The sequence below is a fragment of the Artemia sp. Qi Xiang Cuo genome, chromosome 1, assembly GCF_049724085.1.
Source record: "Artemia sp. Qi Xiang Cuo chromosome 1, ASM4972408v1, whole genome shotgun sequence".
Lineage (NCBI taxonomy): Eukaryota > Metazoa > Arthropoda > Branchiopoda > Anostraca > Artemiidae > Artemia > Artemia sp. Qi Xiang Cuo.
This window is the reverse complement of record NC_142794.1, coordinates 17,858,913-17,874,661: the sequence shown is the minus strand read 5'-3', so window position 1 is coordinate 17,874,661 and position 15,749 is coordinate 17,858,913. Positions and strand designations below refer to the sequence as shown.

The following is a 15,749-nucleotide window of genomic DNA, read 5'->3' as shown; positions in this document are numbered from 1 at the left end:
ACGTCAACCAGACTTGACCTTCTTTTCTTCCCTCTTTTGGTTTCTTGAGACGAGCTTGGCCCTCTGATGTTCATATCCTCTGAGACCATAGGCTCTCTGATTTCCATATTCCTTACCAACCTCGATTCTTAAATTTCAGGTAGTAAGGATTCATTCCAGAAAGCTACAAGCTTTGGAAATATTTTCTCCCAGTATTCTTTTGACCGGTGAACTGTAATTGTTTCCCAGTCATCAATGGAGTTAAAAACTATTAAGTGGAATATATTCCTATCTAGTAACTCGAATTGGCCTTGTATCTGGGCAAAATACCTATGATTTTTTTTTTAACTGAAGACCTTCACTGGATAATTCAATAAAAAATCCTTTGACTAGATTTTTGGACTGAGCAGCATCAAAAATGGTTTTGAATTCTGGTATGTTATGTAGAGTTTTTATCTCTATAGGTGTGCCATCAGGGAGCTATCCATCTACAGATGCACCAAGATATTGATGCTGTGGATGCACATTAAGTCCTATTTTATCTTCCTTTATAACATTTAAGTTGAATTTCTTTTCATATGCTTCTAGAGCAACTACTTCTAAATCCAAACCCTTTTTCATAAGGGCAGAGCAGAATTTAGGTCCCTAATTTCGAATTTGCTTAACAATTGGAACTCTAATGCTATTTTTTCTAGTTGCAATTTTATGAAAATAACTGCTCGTTATTCTCCTAGATCTCTCTTCAACCCAGTTCTCATTTTTTGATTGCCCCTTGGTATTATAAAACAAACGGCTAATACTGGCACTATCCAATTTTAAATGTTGCTTAGTATATTTTCGTCTGGCTGAGCTTATTTAATCAGAAGTCATATCTGGCTTATTGCAGTTTGGTCCATATTCCCGATCGCCAAAGTTGTTATTTCTGTTTTTTAACTTAGCAAAATGTTTTCCTCCAAGAGAACTATAATAACTGGTCAAATTACGTTTAGATCTTAAGCGATGTTCTGCTGTTTTTTTGCAATACTTTTTCGTCAAGCAAGAAGGAGTGGACCTAAAAATATTTTTCCAAGCTAATTGATGCCATTTTGGACCTGAATTATAAGCAAGGCTGGCTCCATTTACTCTTGCATGGTATGAACCTCCCTTAGACCGGCTTATTCGCTTTCCCCCGATGAACTTTGCAACAACTGACATGTAGCTTTCAGCTAAGTTTTTAGTTACGTCATTTCGGAGCTGCTCTGATTTTCGACACACAACCTCTACCCCTGTCATAACATCCTCAAACACGTGCATGGGCAGAGTATTCCACCGACTTTTACGGACCTCTTTTTAACAGGTTCTTCAATTCTTCCGCTGTTCCATTATTTTCGGAATTTATTTTGATCGAACCCCTTAAATTTTTGGTCAATTGCTGGATAATTCCTCTGGGAAGAAATTTGGTGCACAAAGCTTTCTTATTTTGCACAAGTTATACAGATGCGTTGTATAGTTCTTTGTGACGTGATTTGCACATTCATCTTTCCGTATGTTTGAACTGTAAGAGACACACTGTTTTAGCTTATAAAAAACGCTTGAATCACCGTCACCAATAAACTCTAAAAACTGTAATCCATGCATCTCTTCACTGGAACGAAAGCCTTCAGCTAGAATGTTTGTTTCCATACTCTTCGAATTTCCGTTATAGTTCAGAAAACAGAAATGGTCTTTAGGACTTACTTTAGAGTTTGCAGAAGAAAAACACATATAACAGTATTTATTTTTTATGCCAACATATAACAGTTTTTTCGTAAATGCATCTATGATAACTGCAACACATCCTTTGGCTGAATAATCATGCCCTTTGCTACGCTTATTCCACCCTCCATCACATATCACTTTCGTCCAGTATGAGTCCTCTTTATACCTGTCTTCATGAATGGCTAATTGTAAGGCCTCTCGTCCATTTTCTCGCAAAATCTCCGACAAACTATTCATCCAAGCACTACCCATCTGTCTCTCAATACGTGAATAAACTATTTGCGACATTGACTTCACTTCAAGCACTCCGAAGAGTTCCCACAATGTAGAATATCCACCTCCAGTCCTCATGGCTCCCCACATGGCCTTCAAATTCAAGCACCCTTTTAAAATTGAGTCTTTTTTGAGAAAGTAACTTGTTTACTTTCTGTAGTAAAGCTTGAAAGATATTCTTTTACACTTGTTACTGGACATTCTGGTTCATTTTTAATCCTCTTTTCCCAGTTACACTTTTTACATTTAACTTTCAGTTCAGTTTGCAGGCCTTTCTTTTCTAATTGTTTTATTATCAAATTTTCATATGATAGTCTACAACTAATCTTGTGTGTGAATACAGAAGCTCATTCACTGAGGAAACATCTTCGATTTACAATGCAGTTTCCATCTGGAATTCCAGATAAGTCAATATCGGTAAATGTTGCCGATCTATCGAAACCAGAAGAACCTCCACCGCTTCCCAAATGCTTTACTTCGTTTAGTTTAGGATTTACTGAAAGTTCTTCTGTAATTTCAGATGAGGTTGAAAAATACTCTTTTTGTTCTCCAAGGTGTTTCTTCCTAAAAATAAAAAATGAAACATAAAAAGGAATGCTGGTTGATAAACCCATCATTCACAACATATATACACACAAGGGAAGTAATTATTGATGTATTGGAAACACTACTACTGCTAACAACTCACCGCAGCACTAAGTCACCTGAGGCCAAAACAGCTACACACGCCCCCAACCCAGCTTACTATATTCAAAGCCCCCTTTTTACACCCTCCTTGGAAGTTCCCCGTTCCCTTGAATCTTTCTGTATGACATCATTCCGCTCCAACCACAGACGACCTGGTTTCCGTTTAGCCCTAGGTGGTTGGCCGAAAAGAAAAAATCTTCAGCAGTCTGTCATCTCTCATCCGCAGAACGTGCCCTAGCCATCTCAAACTTTCTCTCATTATAGTCTTAGAAAGGGGGATTGGACCACACTGGGACAAATCCGGATTGACTACTCCCTCTTAATTTATTAACATGTCAATACAACATTTTATTATCATGCCGTCTAGCTGCATCTTCCAGATCCTCGGCAATTTCAGCCAAGGTCTCCACTTCACACCTCCTGAGTTAATATTTTTTGCTTTCTCCACTTTCATTACATTTTTATTTTCATATGATCCATTGGAAGTGCTCTGTTTTATACAGCTCATAAGGATAGACATAACTTTACAAATCTCAGGAATAGCTCAGGGATAGATTATTGTTTTTTCCCTTTAGAAACTACTATAAAAAAAAAGCCGAAGTAAAGCTTATTGCATATCATTATATACCAGAACTCCAGTGTCAAGGCCCTGGGATGTCTTCTTCATAGCTTCACAAGTCTGATAGCTGGAAACCAGGGGCTAAAAAGGCCCCCTACTCCCCTTCCTCGCCCAAAAAACAAAGCTAAAAAACTTTCAAGCAAGTTTGCTTCCTCTATTGGATATCCTGGAGGCAAGTAGTTAATCTTCCTCCAAATCATAAAACATCCTTTCACCTGAAACAGAAATTTTTATTGTGTGTTTAGAGCTGGTAAGATTTTTCTGCATCCTCCTCCAGAAAATTACATTGTACGTGTCTGGGAAGCCTAATGTGAATTTTTCTCCTAACCATTGTACATATAAAAAAAGTTTTTTTCCATAAATTTTAGATTGAAGGGGATGTAAACCCAGAACCCATCGGAAGCAATTTTAAAAGCTTCTGGACTGGATGGAATGAACATTAGTATATGTAATATTTACTTACCGGTATTTTAAATTCAGCCACCTTCTGTTTATATTTTTCTTCCTCATGGCTCAAAGGTCAATGATATACAGAACAGAGTCCAATCAAAATTGCGGGCTTTCTTCCTATTGGCTGACGAAATAACGCTACCAAGCGGGAAACAGTGGGAAAATAAAGTAAAAATCGAGCAATTTTTTTATTTGTATTTTTTTGCTTTTGTATTTAATTTAAATTGTGGTAGACATCAGACACTTTCTGTAATCATTGTAGATTATAAAATCTGCATACTGTCCAAAATTCTAGCCTTTGGAGCAGATTTCATGCCTTATAGCAAGAAAATAATGAAAACTAAAAATAATTTTTTGCACCAAAAAAAAATAAAAATTATTAATTCTGTAACCAACATTTTTTTTTTAAATACCAGTAGAATAAACCGAAAAACTATATACTTTCATTTCCCATCTACTAAATTTTTATTCAACAAACTAAAATAAATTGTTTACTTTTTTTCGACAAAAGTAAACAAATATATAGAACAAGTGAATCCAACATTATTTTACTTTCTAACTCGGGAGTCGTCAAAAAAAAAATCAGCGCAAAATCACTTATATCGCAGCAGTTATTCCCGATTTCCTAGCATAGGGAAAATAGCATTAGCCACTAATAAAGACGATTAGCCTTAAGCCATGTACAGCCCTTTTAAACATGTATTTAAAGCTATATAAATCCCAATTCAATCAGCTCTGCTTACTTCTTAGGCTAGGTAGAAAAATTGACACTTATGGGTTATTTCAGTCGTAAGGCTTATAGTTATTGGACTATAATAAAATGGTACGAAAGCAATAAAATTTAACCCTTCTTCATGGATGCTACTCATTAGTGAACTATACAAAATTCAGCAATAAATATTGATAGTCATACCTGAGGCCTGGGAGTCATAGCGCAGAGAAGATCACCATAAAACAGAACTAAACCTTCAGGGGACATTAACACAACAAAAAAAAAAAAAAAAAATTATTCTGTTTGATTCTTAACTAAATGGTCCTTAAGAATCCTCTTGAAAGTGCCAAACGAGTGGCATTTATTTAATGAATAAGGCAGGGAGTTCCAAACCTGATAACAAGCGATGAGGGGATTGAAATCTGACCGCATAGTGGGAGTAGGAGGAATGCAGATATTATGTGACGAACGAAGGTTATATGGAGCTGAATCAAAAATAAACTGAGGAGTTTTTTGAAGAGATTTTGAAGATTGCCATGAAGCTGATTAAAAACAAAAGAAGCACAAGAAAGATTGTTGATAGACTGTAGATTTAGATGGGTTCTTGGTGAAGAAGGGTTGGTGTCAATAACCGGACGCGTTTTTTTATAATACATTAAATAAAGCGACCGCAGTGTAGAAGGAAAAGTAGACATCCATACTATGGGGCAATTAGAGACATGTGACTGGACAAAGGCAGAAAAAAAGAAGCTTCAGAATAGATCCAGGAAAGGTGTGTTTGAGTTTTTAAATGACACCCAAAATCCGTGACACCTTAACCCTAATCATATCTATATTGTGTCTAAACGAAAGGTTTTCATCAAGCAGGGTACCTGGATACCAGACCAACCAATTATCCGGTCTACATAAGGATCCTTGTGACCCATGAAGCTGTGTCAGTTGAGGGACAGATATGCCAATTCAATAAAAAATTAGAAAATGTGACTTGGTAAAATTCAAGGCGAAGTAATTTACCTTAAACTGTGAAATTCCTTTCGCAAATATTGCCACCAGATTAGACCAGACATCACATTCCGTCTTCCCTAGAGTCCCAAAAGTGCTGTCGTCAGCAAAAGCAACGAGGCAATCTTCATTAGAAGTAGCATTGGGACACGAAGGAACATCCGGATGACACAGATTGAAGCATACCAGAGGACTGGTGTTCTTGACTGCTGAAATCAGATCATTGAAATAAATCAGAAATAAAACGGGGCCAAGAACAGATCCCTGGGGGACACCATATTCTACTTCAGAAGGGCTCCGGAAAAGCGGATCAATTGAAATAAGTCTACCAGAAAGATATGATTCAAACCAAGAGAAAACAATGTTTCTTATACCAATATGCGATAGTTTCCAAAGAAGAATCTGATGAGTCAAAGAATCAAAAGCTTTACGAACATCCAAAAATAAAGCTGCCGGGATAAGACCAAAATCTATTGCCGAATGACTGAAATTCAAGAGAGATGCGCAAGCATGCTCTGTAGAGTGATTTGCTCGGAATCCAAACTGGAAATCATGAAAAAAAAATTTTGACATCCAGAAAACTAAGAAGCCTGGATAGCATAGCCTTCTCAAAAATTTTGCTGAAAACAGATAGAAGAGAAATTGGCCTATAATTAGCAGGATCACTCCGGGACCCACCTTTATACAGCACTATAAACTTAGCTCGCTTGAGTGATTCAGGGAAAATTCATTTCACGAAAGACAGATTGACAAGCTTAGTCAATGGTGACAGAATAGCAGGAAGAACGGCACGGATAACCCTTGTAGGAATTCTGTCTGGCCCTGAAGACGATGAACCTTTAAGTGCATTTACGATCCGAGCTACCTCAAACTCAGAAACAGGGTTCAAGACCACTGAATGTAAACATGGGGGTCCAAGATAGGCTCTGAAGTTGCAAAGAGGAGTACTAGAGCTCACAGATGTAGCAGTCACGTTTCATATATTATCAAAATAATCCCACAAATCGTATTTTACACAAATGCATCTGATAAAGATTTTGAGATAGCCATTTGTTAAAAAAATAGTCCAAAGATCACATAACAAGTCTTTTAAGGTTGACACAACCCCCCAGAGTCTGAGGACAAGGGTTTCAAGCTGTGCCCTGGGAGAATACGGTTTTTATGAAAGAAGTGGTCGTGCGAGCTTTAGAGGAGGTTTATTTAATTGGATCTATATAGTTCTAGTTTTCTTTTAGAAGTCAAAAGTGATGGACGGCAACTAGCCGCCTCCCCCTCCCTGATGTCCTCTTTTCCCCAAATGCATCCGATAAAAATTGAAAGATAGCCATTTTGTTTACAAGAGTCCAAAGAGCATACAACAATGTCTGCAGGGTGGACACAATCCCCTACAGCCTAGGGGCAAGGGTTTTAAGTTTTGCTCCGGGGCACACAAGGTTCTTATGGAACGGATGGTCGCATAAACTTCGGTTTGGAGGGGCCTTATTTGAATGGAAGTCCGAGGTTCTAATACCCTTGTACAGAGACAGAAGTAAATGGAGGGCAACCATTATCCCCAAGCTAACCATTCCCCAGAACACATTCAATCAAAACTTAAGAGAGCTATTTTGTTCGGAATTGGTAAAAGATCCAGTAGTTATGTCTTTGGGTATGTCAACCTCGCCACAGTGCTCAGGGCAGTTCGTTCGTTGTTTACGTATAGCATATGCTATTAAGAAAGGTATGTATTGGGAGCTTTTCGAAAAGACGAAAGGCATTAAGGTGAATCATTCAGAGAATGTTAAGTAGAGTGTTGAGCTAAATCAAAACACGTTATGTGCATACGGATTTTCCAGAAAGCGTAACTCAGGAATGACAAAGTATAGGAATTTGGAACTCTCACGAATGATAAGGGAGATAATCAAAAAGGCAATATTTGCAAGCTATCACTACTACAACAACTACCACCACTAATACTGCTACCACTACTACTTCATTTCTAATGCTAAGGGAAATTTGAACTAAATCAAAAGACGCTATGTGCATGTACATTTCCAAAAGAGTGTATTAAATTGATTTGGGATTTCAGTTGGAACTTTCACAGAATGCTTAAAAGGGAAGATCATCTTACCAAAAGGCAATATGTGCACGCTACTACTAATGCTACTATCACTGCTACATTTAGTACTAATATTACTACTACTACTACTGATACTGCTTCAATTTATATTTCTCTTGCAACTACTTGTGAGCTTAAGAGCATTGAGAATGAACATGCAAGTTAATCAAAAGGAATGTTAGCAATGTCCTAGCAATGGATAATGGTTAAGTTAAAGCTTCCAGGACTTGATGAGAGGGATGTTCAACTGACGAAAAGGCAATAGGTTAATACTACTGCCGCTAGGTTTACTGGTATTATTATTAATACTGCTACTAGTAATACCAATACTTCTACTATGATTACTATCACAACTATACCTAATGGTATGATGGAGAAATTTCCAAGGATTTTTTAGGGGGATACGATGATAATGAATCACAGCACACCATCTGTATGCAGGTTTTCAAATGGGCAAAATAACAATATTTTAGGAACAGCGTTGTGGGTGAAGTTGAATCAAACAGGGCTTGTTGTGGGGGATGTTTTAATAACCAAAAGGAAATATTTGCATCCTAATGCTACTGCTTCTATTCATGCTACTACTACTCATATTATTATTGCTACTTCTACTACTAATACTACTGCTGCCAAAGCTAAAATTACTACCATTTATTCTACTACTCCTACCCCTACTACTGCTATAAAAACTATGGGTATTAAGGCGAAAAATTATGAATGTATTGAAACTATGAAAAACTACATTGAGACACACTATGCCCACCTTGGTTGTCAAGAGGACGTATCACAAATCCTTCAAGAACGGTTGATGGTATTAAGTTGAAGTTTTCACCGTATCTTGAAGAAGATGTTAAAGAAACCATATATGGTAAGCACATACTGCTACTATTGCTGCTAAAACTATTGCTACTACGCAAACTAAGAGTATGAAGCTTTTAACGAATATATAGAAGGATGTTGAAGTAGACCAAAACAAAGTATGAGCATGTAGATTTTCCAAAAGGTAACAAGGCAGTATTGCAAGAACGGCTTAAATTATAAAGTTAGACCTTTAAGGGTAAGTTTTGAAGGATTTTGAACAAGCCCAAAGGCACTATGTGTATGCTATTAATACTACCATTATAGTTCCTGTAACTCATGACGCTAACGGTATGAAGGTGAAACTTTTAGGGAACGTTTCAGAAGAGTTTCAATTAAAAAAAAAATATATGCATGCAGGTTTTCAAAAGTATATATGAGCAAAATCAGAGCCAGCGCTACTCTATAATAGCCAGAAATATCATTTAAACTTCTACAAGATCTATTTTGATTCAAAATTGAAATTTCCAGTGCCCCTTTTAAGAGTAAAAAGAGATTGAAGGCCAAGCAGCCCTTCTCACAAGCCCATTAATTTTCCAATCAAATCCAGTCAAAATTTTGAGACAGATATTTTGTTCAGCATAGTAGGACGGTCCAGCAACTATGTCTCTAGGGATGATGGGTATATCAATCCCGCACATTTATGCAATTGACCCATTATGCTTTAAAACTAAACGTTGCTTTAAAATTAATCAAAAGGCAATGTGTGTATAGTTGCCAATAAGACACATCAGCAATATTTCTAGAATGACTGGGGGTATGTGTTTGAAACATTCAGGGCTACTACTAATACTACTTCTGATCTTACAATTTAAATAAATTAAAAGAGTGTAAGTGTATTTAGGTTGTCAATGATTATATACATAATGTTTTGGGAATGATATAACTTGTCTTGTGGAAAAATGTTTTTTAAATTAGGCTAATTTTATTCAAAAAATTGGGCATATTTACTTGGACTCATTACTTATTGATTAGTAATTTTAAACTTGGTGAATTTGAATGTTTGGGATAACCATAAAAAGAAGAAATTCTTTTGAAGTAGGCTATGTAATTCATCATCTTCTAATCAATTTTTTGTAATTTGATAATTTTTTTGTCAGACATTCATTTACTATTAGACCATGTTACTCCTTACTTACAACGGTTCGTTACCAAGGACTGTTTCAAAATAGCTTATATATGATTTGATACTTCTCAAACAAGAGAGGAAAAAATTAGCCCAATAAGAGTTTAGTCACTTTACAGAAAAAAAAACAAAAAACAAATGAATGTGCATTGTCAGTTTAAAATTAATATGCTCATACTTAGTCTTTAAAATCTTAATAACTTTTGATTTATTAAAATTATAAAAGTGAATAATTTAAAAAGCTTTTTCCACTAAAGTACATATTATGTTCCGGCCTTGAGAAAGCACAGGGGTTGTGAGCCCAAATCATGTTAATTTCTACTCGTTTTGAGTTTGTCTCCGTTACTTATTGTAATTTCTGTTCGTTTTTTTTTACTTATTTTCTGGAAAAAGTTTTTTCATTAATTTATGTTCGTTTTTTTTGACAGAGTATTTCTCGAGGAAACAGAAATGGAAAGCTGATTGCCCTCCAATCACCTTTGACTCTTAAAAAGAGTACTAAAACTTTTGATTTCTAATCAAATTAGCTCATTTGAAATATCAACGATATTACTAGTTGTGTGTTTTAATACCGGCATGCATATAGTTTCTTCGCTTAATTGAAATTTCCTCTAAACGTTCCCTAAGAGTTTCAGCTTATTGCCCTTAGTATCATCAGTTACAATCGCTATAGAAGTAGTATTAAAAGTATACACATAGTTTCTTCTGGAAAGTTAAAAATCCTCCACAACTTACCCAGAAAGGTCTAACTTAATAATGTAAGCCGTTATTGTGAAATGGCTTCGTCGCCCTTCTGACAATCTACATGATCATAGTCGTTTTAATTTAGTTCAACATCTGACTAATTATTTCTTGAAAGTTTCACCGGTACTGTTTTACTTAATGGTACACACTGCTATGGACTCTATCAAGGAATCTAATCAAACGGGAGAGACAGATATCCGGTTATATTGGTTTATGAAACAAATTTGGGCTATATATTTGCACATTGGGGGGGTGGGGGTAAAGCATAGTATATATTAAATACGTAACCTGACCTAACCTACAATCTAGGTACCTCCCCCCCCCCTAAACCCCAAAAAACAACAGTTTAAATATTGTAAATTCAATGAGAAACCACTCTTTACGATCAATTTGGATAGAAATTTCTCGCTTTACGGGTCTCCGTGCTAAATTGATATAGAGTCTATAGCGTGTGTGCCATTATGTAAAACCGTACCGCTTCACCTTAATACCCTTAGCTTGTGTAGTAGTAGCAATGATTGTAGTAGCGGTAGTAGCATTAGTGGCAGTATGCACATATCACCGTTGTTGTTTTTTTTTCAGCATACCCTTCAACTCCCGATGTTCCAACTTAATACACAAATCAATTCTTAAGATACGCTCTTTTGACAATCTAAATTCGTATAGTGTCATTTCTTAGTTCAAATATTCCTAGAAGACATAGCCTTAACAGTGCTAGTATAACAGTAATTGTGGTGGAAGCAGAAGTAGTTGCAGTGCTATTGTTGTATGAGTTAGCAACAGTAATAGAAGTAGTATTAATACTTTAGATATTAAGCAGATATTAATAGATCTTGATACTGCTTAATACTTTAGATCTTGCCTTCATCCCTTTCATGATGCCTCGGAAGTTTCACCTTGGCACGGTAATCTGTTCAAAAAATTTTGCCGATTTGCGCTTCTGAGCCCCTTTTGAAGCCCTTTTCATCTTAATACTCTAAAGATTAAAAGTTGTTGCAATTGAAGTAGTAGCTGGAGAAGTTTAGTAGCCGTAGTAGTATCAGTAAAAGTACCAGCGGTAGTAGTGTTACTAGTGAAAGGCATATATTACCTTTTTGTCAAATGATCTTCTCCTTTTAGAAAGTCCCAGTTAATACCCAAATCCATTCTTGAGATCCGCCCCTTTGACAATCTGCATACACATAGCGTGTTTTGATTTAGTCCAGACTCCCCTCAATATTCTGTCGAATTTTCAGCTTCATACGCTTAGCCTTAATTTTACCAGTATTGTAATAGTAGTGGTAGTAGTAGGAACAGTAGTAGCAGTAATAGTGTATTATAATTAGCAGTAGCAGCAGTAGTAGTAGCAGTATTAAAAGTAGTAGCAGGTGCATTTTGTATTTGGTCAACTGATTATACCACTCATGATATCCCCTGAAGTTTCCTCTTGATACGATAATCCGTTCTAAAAATAAAACTGATACGCCCTAGTCGGAGGGCTATTTTGAAATTTGATGGACATGCGGAGGGGGGATTGACCTCCATCATTTTCAGCTATTAAAAAGGGCAAAAGTTTGAGGTCTTCAATTTCCAACCGAATTAGCTCTTTTTGAGGTTCCTACGACAACTCCTTCTATACGAAGTGCCCTGGTCTAGAACAAAAAACAAAATAAATAATACACTATGCCAACATCGTTCTTTACCTAGGCAGCGCTATTGCGATGCCTATGATAACCTGTGTATCCATATTGTGTTTTAATTTAGTTCAATTTTCTCCTAAACACTTCCTGTGATTTTCATCTAAATGCTCTTATCGTTAGTGGTAGTTGGAATAGTCGTAGTAGTTCGAGTAGTTGTAGTAGCAATAGTAGCCCTCTTTAAGTCTTCCCTGTTCAAGCATTTTATAGAGTAGTAGTCTTCCCTCTTTAAGCATTTTAAAGGTTCGAACTCATTCCTGAAAAACTGACTTTTGGCAATCTGCACGCATATAGTGGGTTTTGATCTAGCTCAAATTGTCCATCGATTTTCTTCAAATTTTCACCTTATCACTCTTAGTCTTAACAGTAATAGTATTAGATTAGTAGTTGTCAGGGGCGTCCCGAGGGGAGGGGGATGGATAGGGCCCCCCGACTGTTTTGGGATTCGGTAAAAAATTTTGCCGAAGGCAAAAATTTCGGCAGAAATTTTGCAAAATCGGCAGAAATTTAGCAAAATTATTGATTTCTGCAGAAAATTTGGCATAAATCAGATAGCGATTCGGTAAAATTTACGAATATCACCCCCTCCCTAATGAACTAAGGCTCGGGACGCTCCTGGTAGTAGTAGTAGTATGAGTAGTAGTAGCAGTAACTTTGTAGCAGCAGTATTGTTAGTAGCAGTATAATATTAATAGTAGGCTATGTACATGTTGCCTTTTGACCAGTTGAACCTCCTTCTACTGATTCTCTGGAGTTTCAGCTTTATACGTATGCTGTTCCAAATCCGTCCAAAGATATTACTAGTAGCTAGTAGAATATGGTAGTAGAAGTAGTGGTAGTAGAAGTAGTAGTTGTAGTAATGGTAATAGCAGTAGTAGTAGCAGTAGTGGCTTGCAAATATTCTGTTTTGGTAAATTGATATTTCCGTTTAAGCATTCCCTGAAAGTTCCAACTTGTAGCGATGAAAAAATTTGGTATTTGTAGCGATGAAAAATAGGCTGGGTATACTAAATGTGGTACTAAAAACTGACCGCGTCAATGGCAATATTATGCACAAAGGTCTTGAACTTAATAGGAGAAAATAGAAAAGGTAGACATATAAATGTTGACTCTTTTTTCTTGAGCTATATCGAGATCTGACTCCATGGGAGTGTGTATCTTGGAGACATGCGAACTAATCTCCTATTATTAGACTAGATGCAGACATATAAAATGAAATAAACACAGATAAAAAAGGCAATAGATTTATTGAACTTACATGCTTAGGTGCACAGCAATGGGTCACTTCAATCGACAATAAAGGTGACAACGATGGAAGAATATAAGTATTTTGTCCGAGTGGTTTTGACTCTGATTTACCAATAATCTTAAAAAGCACTTCTACCCCACTATCAAACATAGCTCTTCAGTCCTGCGCTGTAAGAACTGGCTCACCATTGGCCCGAGTGGACCAAGGATGTGTACCCTTCGTCCAATGAATTGTTTTAATTATTTCTGCTGATTCAAACGTTCACACGGCTCTTATAGTTTAAACTTCCTTAGAAATATTGTGCTTGGCACCTTTCTTATTACCACTATCTTAGTGAAATCTAAAGCTTGATTAGCGCCGTCCTGAGACTGACTGTAATTTTTTCTCTTTGCTGATTAAAGACTTTTCATTTTTGAAACTAGATTTAGCTTAATTGGAGGAAGTCGGAATTATCTTTAGAAAGAAGGAACTTTATTTTGGTATTTTAAATATATCGCATTTTACTCATGGTACATATTGCCCTTCCCATCAATTAATGACGCCCCGTCATTAGTAACTGCTTGCCTTTGGGCTTTTAAAATGTTCGCGATTTATTAACTATTTCCTCTACATAATTATTTTATATTTGTGTTATGGCTTAATCAGGAGTGCTAAAAATTTTCTCTATTACTTTTCTTATTTTATTCTACATCCCTATCTAAAATTCATCTACCGGACTAAGATTATTCATGGTTCTAGGCTAACTGCTATACTAAAGATTTTTTTTTTAATTCACTTTTTACAAGGCTTTTTTTGTTGCTGCCTATATGGTATACTACATTCTATCTACACTACATTAAACGAATAACATGATAATGCTACACCTAATTCTACTTGAACATCTAGCGGTATACACAGGAATGATTCATAACAAACAATATTGGGTTTACCATATTTACTGATAACACTAAAACACTTTCACTATTGGGATTTTTGAGTTATCAAAGTTATTAAGAAATAACATATGTAAATTCACATCTATTTTATCACCTTCGTGTCCTTAGTGTACTCAATCCTCCTGTTGTAAATAATTGTTCTTCACTCTTTTCGTCTTGGCAAAATTCTTTAAAGCACTTACGCTGTGGTTTCTTCATGGGACAGTTCAAGCACGATTGTGTTCACACGATAGGCTTTCTCTAATTTTCAACTGGGAAATGATGCTTCCAACTACAGGTGTGGGAATATGTCATCAGAGTTCATTCTCACCTGCTTTTTGATAGTTCATAGGGTGCCTTATCTTTTGGGATATTTTGAGGCACATAGAGAATGTATTCTCGTATAAAATTGTTCTTTTGTGTCTCTTATAAACTTGTTAGCTAATGGCTTGCGTCTATTAACCTTTGCGGTGATTTCTAGGTTAATCACCGGGGAATTGAAGTTCCTTAAATTGGACATTGAAGTTGGACGGGTTGACATCAAACTATAGTGGCTCCTTCGACATATTGTCTTTTACTTCAACTTCAAATCTCTTCAAATATCTTCAAATATCATTTAACTTCAAATATCGTTAAATATCATTTAACTTCATCCTTCCACATGTTTGATGGGGTTCTCAGAATTAAATTTCAAATTGTCTTTAACTTTAACTTCAAATATCTTCAAATATCTTTAAATATCCTTTAACTTCAAATATCGTTAAATATCATTTAACTTCATCCTTACACCTGATCTATGGGGCTCTCAGAATTAAACTTCGAATTGTCTTTAATTTCAGCTTCGAATATCTTCAAATGTCTTTAAATATCATTTAACTTCAAATATCGTTAAATATCATTTAACTTCAAATATCATCACTATACAGTCAAATGATTCTGAGGTCCATAATGAGTATCGAAAGCGATATCTATGTATTTATATCTTGTACTGATCGATTGGGTTCTCAACATTTATGTGATTATATAGTTCGATATACCATTGGCTACTGAGATTCAAATATAGTTTTACCTGATACGTAATATGGTTCATGGTCGAAGAAACAACGATCAAAGGTAACTGTTGTTTTCGTAGACGAAGCTGGGATGAAAAATGCCTGGAGTGTATGGTTGAGTACTCTTCGTTGGTTGAGGTATGATGAACATAGATGCTACTAGGTTGTATCTGCACTGGGCAGCTTATTGTAATGCTCAATATCCAATGTGTCCATCCACTTCCTGTAATAAAAATAACGAGAAAGAATCACACCTTCTTTAAAGTAAACACTCATCGTACAAATAAGTCACGTATTAATTGGGTACATTAATTTCTACGCTATGAGACAGAATTGAATAAATACACTAATATTAGTACTCACAACGAAAATCTAAAAATCTAAAACAGAGATGTCTTCAAATTTGTTTTGAGAACGGAAACATCGATAAAGGGCTTATATAATTCTTCAATACTTATAAAATAAACATAAAGGGCTTATATAATTCTTCAATACTTATTAAATAAACATAATTTACCCTACATTATTAAGTTTGAGGTCTAGTTTTACAACATATTTCATGCCTGCATTGTTCAC

General features: G+C 35.8%; 1 pseudogene; it reads right to left on the bottom strand.

Annotated features, from left to right (window-relative positions):
- Nucleotides 1-250: 250 nt before the first annotated feature.
- LOC148956064 (uncharacterized) lies at nt 251-2,067 on the bottom strand (annotated as a pseudogene).
- Nucleotides 2,068-15,749: the final 13,682 nt, after the last annotated feature.